General features: G+C 50.7%; 1 protein-coding gene across 2 annotated transcripts in view; it reads left to right on the forward strand.

Moving 5' to 3' along the window:
- The window catches only part of RPRD2 (regulation of nuclear pre-mRNA domain containing 2), a 469,322-nt gene that overhangs the window by 337,984 nt on the left and 118,845 nt on the right, over positions 1 to 12,493 (forward strand). The gene's annotated exons all lie outside the window — the stretch shown is intronic.

The following is a 12,493-nucleotide window of genomic DNA, read 5'->3' on the forward strand; positions in this document are numbered from 1 at the left end:
TGTAAGCAAACAGGAGGCAGGGTAAAAGGATGTCCCATCTTCGCCTAAGCTTTTCAGGTAACCCTTTTATCATCCCTTTGAGGGTCTTGTTGAATCTTTCAACAAGCCCATTGCATTGTGGGTGATAGGGTGTGGTGAACTTGTAGTTCACACCACACTCCTTCCACATTGCAGTCAAGTATCCTGACATGAAGTTTGCACCTCTGTCAGAGACAACCTCCTTAGGAAACCCCACTCTGGAGAAAACTCCAAGCAGGGCCCTGGCCACAACAGGAGCTGTAGTGGTCCTAAGGGGAATAGCTTCTGGATACCTGGTGGCATGATCCACTACCACCAGTATAAATCTGTGCCCAGATGCTGTTGGGGGGTACATTGGTCCAACAATGTCAATCCCCACTCTTTGAAAGGGTACCCCCACCACAGGTAGTGGTATAAGGGGGGGCCTTTGTTGTGCCACCTGATTTGCCACAGGTGACACATGAGCGACAAAACTCTTTAGTGTCTTCAGACATATGAGGCCAGTGAAAGTGTGGGGCAAGCCTGTCCCAAGTCTTGTTCTGGCCTAAGTGACCTGCAAGGGGAATCTCATGGGCTAAGGTGAGAAGGAAACCTCTCAGAGACAAGGGGATGACCAGCCTCCTGGTAGCACCAGGCTTGGGGTCTCTTGCCTCAGAGTATAGGAGTCCATCGTCCCAATATACCTTATGGGCACCTGTAGCATTCCCTGCAGCCTCAGCAGCAGCCTGCTGTCTGAGGGGTTCAAGAGAGGAGCAGTCTAATTGGGCCTGCCTCAAGCCTGCCCTGGAAGGTCCCCCTGTCCCAAGAAACTCAACCTGATCAGGTTCAAGCTCTTCTAGGACAGTTCCTTCTTGGGTCTCTGGGTCAGCCTCCTGAGAGGGCTGATCCTCAACCTGAGGCAGGGGGGGAAGGCTCTGCCTTAACCCTACCATTCCTTCTCTTGGGTAGTGTCTGGTCCATTCTTCCAGGATCCAGCACTTGTTCAGCTGGGCATTTCTTGGCATGTGACCTAGTCACAGCGAAGACATGTGAGGAGAGACCTAGCATTTCTACATGAGTCCTGTACTCCACATCTGACCACGGTGAGGATTCCAAATCATTGCCCAAAAGACAATCTACTAGGAGGTCTGAACTAACTACAACCCTTTTGAGGCCAGTTACCCCTCCCCAGGAGAAATTAACAATTGCCATACTGTGTTTGGTAGTGACATTGCTAGCATTGGTCACTAGGTAATCTGAACCTAGCATGATCTGGTCAGGGTCCACAAATGTTGGTGTCACCATAGTGACACTGGCACATGTGTCCCTGTAGGCCTGAGCCATCTTTCCATTAATTAAAGGCGTTTAGGGGTCATATCCATGTCCCCAGTACAAACAAGAACTGCCTGAGTAGGAATTCTAACTAAGTCAGAACCCACCTCGGTTCCCAGGGTTAACCCAACTATAGCCTTGGGAGGTATACTACCACTACTAACTGTACTAGGGGGTGCAGGTGTCTTAGGGACAGTAGTGGTAGGAGTTTGGCCTTTCTTGGTGCACTCACTAAACCAGTGAGTTTTACTTTTACAGTATTGGCACCATGGTTTCTTGGGACCATCATTCTTCTTCTTTTGGGAATTTTGGGACCCACCCTCCTTAGGTTGTTGGGGCCCTGTTGAAGACTTCTGGTCATTTTGCTTATTCTCATTACCCTTCTGGTCTGCTTTCTTCTGGCCACCACCCTGGTTCTGGTTCTGCTGCTTGACCCTTGTCCTGACACATCTGTCTGCCTTCTTTCCCAATTCTTGGGGAGAGGTCAGATCTGAGTCAATCAAGTGCTGATGCAACAACTGGTTCTGACAATTATTTAAGATGTGCTCTCTCATAATTAGATTATACAATCCTGTGTAATCAGTAACTTTACTTCCCAGTAACCAGCCCTCCAAAGCCTTAGTGGCACAATCAACAAAGTCAGTCCAATCTTAAGCCTGAGTTTTCTGGGTGTCTCTGAACATTAGCCTGTACTGTTCAGTGGTTAAGCCAAACCCATCAATCAGAGCAGTTTTCAAGACTTGGTAATCATTAGCATCCTCATCTCTAACAGTGAGGAGCTTGTCTCTTCCTTTACCTTCAAAGGAGAGTCCCGATATAGCTGCCCACTGACTCTGGGGTACCTGCTGTACTTTGCAGGCTCTCTCCAAAGCAGTTATCCACTTGTGGATATCATCTCCTGTCTTATAGGAGGGCACTATTTTACTCAGGTTTCTAGTATCAAAACCCCTTTCTCTATCCCTAGGGATATTGCTGCCACCAGTGGGGACTACCCCACTCAACTGTTGCTCTCTAGCAAAGGCAAGCTTCTCCTTGGCAAGGGCAAGTTCTTCCCTCTGGATCCTCAGATTAGCTTCCCTCATCTGTGCTTCATGCTCTCTCCTCTGGGGGGAAGTCATTCTCCTCTGGGGAGAAGTCATTCTCCTCTGAGCAGAGGCATGAGAGTGCACAGATCTATTGGAGTCCCTAGAAGGAGATCTATCTCTCCTAACCCCAAAGTTAGGCCAGCTCAGGGTCAGTACTGGGGGTCCCCCAGATCCTTCCATATGCATGTCTAAGTTAGCCCTGGTTAGTCTGCTGACTACCACAGGACCTTTGTCTGCCTCAACCCCAGAGGTGTCCCCTTCTTCCTCCTCCTCCTCTACATTCTCCGTTTCAGGGAGGTCTGGATCACCAAGAGTACCTTCTAAGGCTGGCATGCTCCCATCTGTGTTAGAAGCCTTTCTAGCATCATATGTCTCTAAGAGACCTAACAGAAAAGGAGTGGTAGGGTTAGAACCCTGTTTCAATTTCCTGGAGGTACACAATTGTCTCATCTCCTGGAAACAGAGCTGCATATCTGGAAAGGACCTGTGGAGGGTCACTAACCACTAGGGAAGTCTCTGAAGATTCTCCATGGGTAGACATGCTTCTAGTGAGGTGTAAGTGACGCACCTACCTACACTATGGGTTTTACTACTGATCCCTTGCTAAGAGTTGTAGTCAGGGTGTGCTAGGCCCTTTCTACTACAACAGCTGGTTCAGTAGAACTCCGAGTATTCCTAAGCTTGTTATATGTACCTAGAGTACCTTATGTGATCTTTCAAATGATATTTCAAGATTATACGTGGTAAAAACCACAGCAAGCTCAAATCCCAACCGCTGCACACCAATGTGAGAAGTTGGCCTGATATATGATGTTCACTAGTTCTAGTGACCACCTTGTATCAGGTGACTCGCTCTACGCTTCCCAGCTGAGTGGTCGCTCCCCTTTGGCTCCGGTATCGTTGTGTAGCGCTTTTTGCCGCAAACTGTCTGAAATAAATTGCCTGCTGTGTGCTTTGTATGCCGCTTTGTATATTTAATTATTAAGATTGCCAGCGCGACTTTCCTGCTCTTTTAGCGTATTCCCCCAAGCGCCCTCCATTTTGTTGTTGTTGTCCTCCTACATAGCCCGCCCCGCCTCCCAGCTGAGCCGCCCTCCCACAGACTACAACAGCGCTCCGTTACCTGGAAGCGCTGTGACTCGCTCTACGCTTCCCAGCTGAGTGGTCGCTCCCCTTTGGCTCCGGTATCGTTGTGTAGCGCTTTTTGCCGCAAACTGTCTGAAATCAATTGCCTGCTGTGTGCTTTGTATGCCGCTTTGTATATTTAATTATTAAGATTGCCAGCGCGACTTTCCTGCTCTTTTACGCTTCCCAGCTTAGTGATCGCTCCCCTTTGGCTCCGGTATCGTTGTGTAGCGCTTTTGGCCGGAAACTGTCTGAAATTAATTGCCTGCTGTGTGCTTTGTATGCCGCTCTGTATATTTAATTATTAAGATTGCCAGCGCGACTTTCCTGCTCTTTTAGCGTATTCCCCCAAGCGCCCTCCATTTTGTTGTTGTTGTCCTCCTACATAGCCCGCCCCGCCTCCCAGCTGAGCCGCCCTCCCACAGACTACAACAGTGCTCCGTTACCTGGAAGCGCTGTGACTCGCTCTACGCTTCCCAGCTGAGTGGTCGCTCCCCTTTGGCTCCGGTATCGTTGTGTAGCGCTTTTTGCCGCAAACTGTCTGAAATCAATTGCCTGCTGTGTGCTTTGTATGCCGCTTTGTATATTTAATTATTAAGATTGCCAGCGCGACTTTCCTGCTCTTTTACGCTTCCCAGCTTAGTGATCGCTCCCCTTTGGCTCCGGTATCGTTGTGTAGCGCTTTTGGCCGGAAACTGTCTGAAATTAATTGCCTGCTGTGTGCTTTGTATGCCGCTTTGTATATTTAATTATTAAGATTGCCAGCGCGACTTTCCTGCTCTTTTAGCGTATTCCCCCAAGCGCCCTCCATTTTGTTGTTGTCCTCCTACATAGCCCGCCCCGCCTCCCAGCTGAGCCGCCCTCGCCCCTCCTTATGACAGCTGTTCCCGCGCGCAGCGTTCACGCGCAGCGTCCGCGCCCAATCCGCGCCGTAGGTGCGCCAAAGGTAAGCCCGTCTACGCCCGTCCGCGCCTGGACCGCGCCCAGCGCCAGACCCCCTGCCCCTCGCGCTGCCCAGCCCTCCCGCATTACCTACGATGCCACCACCCTCCTAGCCGTCAACCCCGGTCGCGCCCCCAACTGCGTCCAAGCCGCTCCCGGACACACCCATGGACCTTTCTCCTGCTACTCCTGCAAATTCAGCGGCACCGACAACATCTCCGCTACGACCACACCACAGATTCCCGACCCCAATCACCTACATTGCATCCTCCTCAACACCCGATCGGTCCACAGGCACGCCATTGACCTATGGAATCTACTACACACCATCTCTCCAGACGTCGCCTTCCTAACAGAAACATGGATGAACGCTTCCTCCGCCCCAGACATCACCATTGCCATCCCTGAAAATTATAAGATCACACGCAAGGACCGTACCGGCCACACAGGAGGAGGAATCGCTATCGTCCATAAAAAATCAATCCGCATCTCAACCAGCTCTGACACCAACCTCGCCAACTCCGAACACCTTCACTTCCAGATCCACATCGACCCCAAGACCACACTCAGAGGCACCCTCCTCTACAGACCACCAGGACCCCGCGCAAAATTCAGTGAAGACATCACGGACTTCATCACTCCACACGCGCTCCCCTCCAAAGACTACATCCTTCTGGGAGACCTCAACTTTCACCTCGAAAAGATCAACGACCGCAACACCACCACCCTCTTGGACAACCTCGCCAACCTCGGACTTAAACAACTGGTCACTTCCCCCACCCACATCGCAGGCCACACACTCGACCCCATCTTCACCTCCAGCAAACATGTCTCCTTCAACCACACTACGGATCTCCTCTGGACTGACCACAGCTGCGTTCACTTCACCTACAACAAGCCAAAACCCACCAACCACCTCCAACCAACTCTGCAAAGAAACTGGAACAAAATCACCATCGACCAGATCTCCTCATCGCTCCTTCTAAACACCCCAGCCCACTCTTCTAACCCCAAACCAAGCCACCGCCAACTTCACCCTTTGGTTATCCAACACCGCCGACACCTTAGCACCACTGAAAAAACGTCAAAGCAAACCTGGCAGCAAGAAGGCCTCATGGTTCAACGATGATCTTAAGAAGTCCAAGAAACTCTGCCGCTCCCTCAAAAAGGCCTGGAAAAAAGACCCAACCACTAGCACTAAGGACGCATTCAAAAACGCCACCCGCACACACCACCAATTAATCCGAAAGGCCAAGAAAACCGCATTCAAGGATCGACTTGACAACAACGCCCACAACAGCAAGGAACTTTTCAACATCGTCAAGGAATTTACCAATCCCTCGGCCAACTCCAACGACATCACCCCCTCTCAAACCCTCTGCGACTCCCTAGCCTCATTCTTCCACAACAAAATTGCAGACATCCACAACAGCTTCGACAACCAACTCGGAGACCAACCCACCGAACCATATGCTGAACATTCTCCCCCCTTGAACACCCTTAACGACTGGAACCCAATCTCCACTGAGGACACCATCCGCCTGATGAACTCCATCCACTCAGGATCCCCCACAGACCCATGTCCTCACCACATCTTCAACAAAGCAGACTCCGTCATAGCACCACACCTCCGAGACGTCATCAACTGCTCCTTCAAATCCGCCACCTTCCCGGAAAGCTGGAAACACGCTGAACTCACCGCCCTTCTGAAAAAACCCACAGCGGACCCCACCGAACTCAAAAATTACCGCCCCATTTCGCTCCTTCCATTCCCGGCCAAAGTAATCGAGAAAGCTGTCAACAACCAGCTCGCCGCTTTCCTCGAAGCCAACAAATCCCTCGACTCCTCACAGTCCGGCTTCCGAGCAAAACACAGCACTGAGACCGCCCTCATCGCAGCAACAGACGACATTCGAACACTACTGGACAATGGAGACACAGTCGCCCTCATCCTCCTCGACCTCTCTGCAGCCTTCGACACAGTCTGCCACAGCACCCTTTTACAACGCCTCAGAAATATCGGAATACAAGAAAAAGCACTTGAATGGATCACCTCTTTCCTCCCTGGAAGAACCCAGAGACTCCGCCTTCCACCATTCAAGTCCGAGGCCACTGAAGTCATCTGTGGCGTACCACAAGGATCCTCACTCAGTCCCTTCCTCTTCAACGTATACATGAGCCCTCTCGCGACCATCGCCCGCCAACACAACCTCAACATCATCTCTTACGCGGATGACACTCAACTGATCCTCTCTCTCACTAATGACCCCAGCACCGCCAAAACTAACCTACACGAAGGAATGAAAGAAGTTGCCGAATGGATGAAACACAGCCGTCTGAAACTGAACTCAGATAAAACAGAAGTCCTCATCTTAGGTACTTCCCCCTCTGCATGGGACGACTCTTGGTGGCCGGAAGCTCTTGGAAAAGCAACCATCCCGACAGACCACGCACGGAACCTAGGCGTTATCCTGGATTCTTCACTCTCACAAGTCAGCGCCGTATCCTCATCCTGCTTCAACATTCTCCGCATGCTCACAAAAACATTTCGCTGGATCCCCACCGAAACCAGAAAAACAGTCACCCATGCTCTGGTCACGAGCCGACTGGACTACGGAAACACCCTCTACGCAGGCACTACCGCTAAACTCCAGAAGAAACTCCAACGAATCCAAAACGCCTCAGCCAGGATCATATTAGACATCCCGCGCAACGAACACATCTCTGGTCACCTGAAAGACCTCCACTGGCTACCCGTCAATAAGAGGATCACTTTCCGAATGCTAACCCACGCACACAAATCACTCTACGACATCGGACCAGAATGCCTTTAACTCACGACTGTCCTTCTACACCCCCTCCCGCCAACTACGTTCTTCCAGCCAAGCCCTCGCCACTGTACCTCGCATCAACAAGACCACAATGGGAGGCAGATCCTTCTCATACCTGGCTGCTAAAACATGGAACTCACTCCCCACTTACCTTCGCCTTACCCAGAACCACCTAGCATTCAGAAAGCAACTTAAAACGTGGATATTTGACAAGTAATCCCCCTCCCCTCCCTAAGCGCCTTGAGACCCTCTGGGTATGTAGTGCGCTATATAAATTCTTTGACTTGACTTGACTTGACTTGACTTATGGTGATTGGTTGTAAGTCAACCTTATAGACCAGCTATCCTAATGGTAGCATGGACAAAGCAGTCTTAGGCTAAACTCTTTTGGCATGTGAAGCCAGCTGTTTTACCACAATATAACCCCTTGAATACCAGATGAAAGGACACCACACAGGTTGTTATGAAAATAAACAGTATATTTATTAATAACAACACCTCTGAACTCTTTATGAGGTCAGAGGGCTAAGCACATGACAATCTCTTAAGAAAAATACGACAAGTTGCACAAAATTACAATGGTGCCTTAGAGGCACGACAAACCATATACTAAGTAAGTGGAATATGAGAGTCGATAAAAGAAATGGAGCTGTCCAGAGACTGGAGGTTCGTTAGGACTACGCTATCTTCACCTTGGGTAAGTAATAGGAGGCCCACGGGACGCGTGTGCAGTGTGTTAACTCACACGCGAGATGCGTAACAACGTCTATGGACAGTACAGTTCAAGTTAAAGGTGAGTACGGACAATCCTGACTAGATAGGACTAAAACGACTGTGGAACTGGACACTAGGACAGTTAAACTACCCTTGAGCACCGAAATGCTCTTGTTACCTCACCCACGGACTGCGGGTGCACAGGTGTCAAAGTGCGTCGGGTGCTCGCGTTGAAGTCTATGGAGCCTGAAAGAAAAGATGCTGCAGGCGACCAAGAGGAAGATGTCCGGTGCGATCCAAGGGTGGATCGGTGAAGAAGGAGACCTGAAAGCAGAGGGGACAATGTTCACAGTCACTAGCCAGTGACTGGAGTGGAACCAGGAAGGAACCAGATGTCGACGTCGCGATCAGGTGAAGAGTGGACGCTTGACTCTGCAGCCACGTGGACCAGGAGGTGTCTTCGACGACCAGGATGGAGGCACGAGCTGTCCCACGCAGGCTCTCGCTGTCGGCGGTGTTGGATCTGGAATCGGCGCCAACAGGCCTTGGCAAAGGCAACCCACGCGGTGAGTGGAGAAAGCGTCTGGTGCGGACTAGGAGAGTCCGGGGTGCCCCTCTTTTGGAAGGGAGCAAGGGCCAGTCTGGAGCAACCAGACCAGCAGCAAAGATTCAAAGGTTCGTCGTCTAGGAGGCCACAAGCCAGCCGGCAAGTGACCAGACAACGCGTCGAGCAGCAAACAAGCAGAAGGGCCCCACGCAGATCTCGTGGATGCTGGAGGGCTGATCTTCGGTGCAGGGGCTGCTCGGGGCTGGGGCTTCTCAGTCCCCAAAAGCACTTGGTCGAGTTTACCTCGGGTGTCGTGCTGGAAGCGAAGTGCAGGTTCATTCAAGATGGCTGGTCCCACGTGTCTTGTCGCACCCACGGGTCTCAGCTTTGCTGTAGATGTAGGTAGAGGTCGGAGAGGTCTGGGAATCCGGGTCTCGTCGGGCTCTGAAGTCTGGATTCTCGAGGGAAGACGACAAAGTGAAGCCGCTGGACGCTTGATGGTGCCTGCGGATGCAGGGTGGACACTCCTTGCCCACAAGGGAGATTTCTTCAGTCTTCTGTGGAGCAGAACGTCGAAGTCCAGAGTTTCTTCTTTAGAGTAGTTCAGGATGAATCTAATTTGGAATGGGACCAGCTCCTACCTTTATCCTGCTAAAGGGGGCTGCACTACGGACTAGGTCCCTCCCCTGGGTGGGACCAGGAAGGGGGGTGGTTACACCCCCTATCCTTTGTCCGGTTTCCCGCCAGAGCTGGGGCTGGAGTGCCCCAGCAACTGGTTTGAACCGGTGTATGCACAGGGCACCTTGTGTGCCCCAGGCATGTCTCATTCCTTTCAGGCCTGTCCTACCCAATACACAAAACCCTGTCTGGGGTGGTGCTAGCACCTCCCAAGGCAGGAAACCCTTTGTCCAAGCCGCCCTCGCTGGAAGGACTCCCAGCAGCAGGAGGTCAGACTTGTGTCTGTGGTGGCAGCATCCATTTTGTGATGCCAAGGCTCGAGTTAACTTTAACCGGGGTTCACAGTTACATACATGTCGTGTCCCTCTAGAAGGGTGGAATGCTACCCCCGTCGCCAGAATTGGCGAGGGGGTAGTATTCCAATTCGTATGACACCTTACTCGACATGTTTTGATAATGTTATACCAGAGTTAGCATTCAACCGCGAGGTCGATAATGCACTTAAGAGTATATGGCATAGCGTTATCATGGAACAGCAATTAGGACTTGGTTCCGCAAGCTGCAGACGGGCTCAGCTCACGCCAGAGCACCATCTCACATAATTCCAAGCACTCTGCCTTCAGGATTGTTAAGGCCTGCCATAGGAGTGACTGATAGGAGGATATGTGTCCATTTTAGGGTTAGATATAGGTATACTATATCTACAGCAAAGGGTGATTACACCACCTTGCCCCAGCTGTCGTGCAGCCAGTTGTGTCAGTTTTAGATGACCAGCCAGGGGTGGCATAATACATGCTTCAGCCCCTGGTAGGCCATGGGTACACCTATGCCCTGGATATCGAAGGTATACTGTACAGGGACTGATAAGGTGGCCCAGTACCAATTGGTAAATGCACCTAAAGTACATGGTTGTCAATTTAGAGAGAGAACAGCTAGGCTGTGGGTCTGATTAGCAGGCCCACAGCCAGGGAAAGTCGTAAACCAGTGAAGCAAAAAGCAAAGATCTGGGGTGACCATAGGATTGCAGACCCCACTCTCCTACATAACACCTGTAGTAGAATGATATTACTATTTGTAGAATGTATTTTCTAATTTGTAGATATTGGTACTGTTGTTAATATGGCACATTGATGCTCAAGTAATTAGTCACAAAAATAAATTGAGACACTATTGGATTACCATGGAAAACTCTTGAAAGCAGGGATAACGATTGCAACGGAAGACAGGTTTGTGATTTTAAGTGTATCTCTATACTTGACTATGATTCGGATTGCACCATTTCTAAAGGAGTGTTCGAGGCATGTGGGCTGCTGAATTCATATCTGTACATAGATCGCCGCCTAGTGTTGGGTCCGGATGATTGCTCTTTGTTGTCTTGGAAGAGTCTTCGAAGTATCACGAGATAGGTGACTCCTCCCCTGGACTACAGTGCGCATGGGCATCCTCTCCATCCTCAGATTGTTTTTTTCCGCCATTGGGTTCGGATGAAAACTCCTATACTCCAACTGGGAATCGAATACAAAACTTTTCTAAAGGCCTTCGACTTCGTCGGTATTGTTCTCGTTCGGTACCTCTCTACTCGATCCAAACTTCCATCTCAAATCGGTCGTCGACGAGGGCCGTTGAGCCTTTTCGACGCCACGTGAGCCGACCGTCGATGGAAAGAAGCCAGTTTAAAAGGTGCCCACAATGCCACTCCAAGTTCCCACATACTGAAACACTCAGTATGCAACAAGTGCCTTTCCCCAGACCATAGGGAAGAAACCTGCCCGGCCTGCGCCCAGTTTCGATCCCAAAAAACTATACGAAACCGACAGGCTGCTAGGCAAGAAATGCAGCGACAGGCACCGGAACCGGACAACATCTTAGATGATGACCAGGATCTACAGGACGCCCCAGACTCAGACCTCGAAATTGTCACCGTCGAGGGCTACTCCGACTCGGAACTCCCATGAGGGCAAATCGTGAGTACACTACCCCCGACACCGACTAGCCCGTTACCAAAGGCTCCGGTCGAGGCATCGCCACAAGGCCTTAGCCAAGATCATAAGAAACTTTCGCCAGCCCCGCCTTCCGGTTCGGCTTCGAAATCGAAACCTTCAGAGACCCCTGGGCCCAGTTCCATCGCCCCGAAGAAGGTTCCAGAGCCAAAAAAGGTCACCGACCCGAAGGGCGTCGATCCAAAAAAGGCCGCACAGCCAAAGAGCGTCGAGCCAAAAAAGACAGTCAACCCCACAAAGGCCGTTCAGCCAAGAACCGTCGACCCCAAAAAACTGGTCGACCCGAACAAAGGCACACAACCAAGGGGCGCCGAACCGAACAAGCCTGCTGTTCCGAAAAACCGTCGACCCGGCAACCGGTGCCGTACCGAAACCAGTATCGAAGCCGGACAAGCCTATCGACCCGAAGATAACGGCTCCTAAGACACCAGTCGATCCAAAAAAGATCATCGACACGGTGAAAGACACTGATCCAAAGCAGTCTACAGAGCATAAAAAACGTGTTGACCCGAAAGTTCCGGTCGACCCGAAACCACTCGTCGACCCGAAATCGGGGCCGAGCTGAAAAAGTCCAACAAACCTCCAAAAGTCGTCGAAAAACCAAGTGTTACCGACCCGAAAAAGTCTAACACTAAACCCAGGACTGTAGAGGAAGAATTATTCCACCCAGATTCATCAGACGACCAAGCTAAAATATATATTAACCCAGACACTAGTAAAGTTACCATACTGCATAGGAAGAAGAGGCCTTTGGACCTGATTCACCTATTCCACTGAAGAAAAAGGACTTTGGGACTTCTCCCTCAAGACCCTTCATCCCTTTTCAACCTATCATGCCTACCACACCTTTTGCTCCTTCCTCCCCTTCACACCACGGGGACGATGAGGGAGACACAGGGTATGAGCCACAGCCTCAATAGGATTTCCCACAAGATCCTAACCAAGAGGAACCTTGGGAAGAGCCAACTAACCCTTATGACACCCATCCCATCCCTGATGTATCCACTTACCCTACTAAGCCGTCACCTACAGACGACACAGTGGTCTTCAACCAACTGATAGACAGGGCAGCACAATTCCATAATGTAGATATGCATATTGACCCTGTGGAGGAAGACTTCCTGTTTGACACATTCACTACTGCAAAATAAAGTGTCAAAATGCTTCCAATGCTCAAGGGAGTTCTAAAACATGCCCCAGACATATTTAAGGACACAGCCAGGGCACGGGTAATCAATCCCA

This window comes from Lissotriton helveticus, chromosome 12 (genome assembly GCF_964261635.1).
Source record: "Lissotriton helveticus chromosome 12, aLisHel1.1, whole genome shotgun sequence".
Taxonomy (NCBI): domain Eukaryota; kingdom Metazoa; phylum Chordata; class Amphibia; order Caudata; family Salamandridae; genus Lissotriton; species Lissotriton helveticus.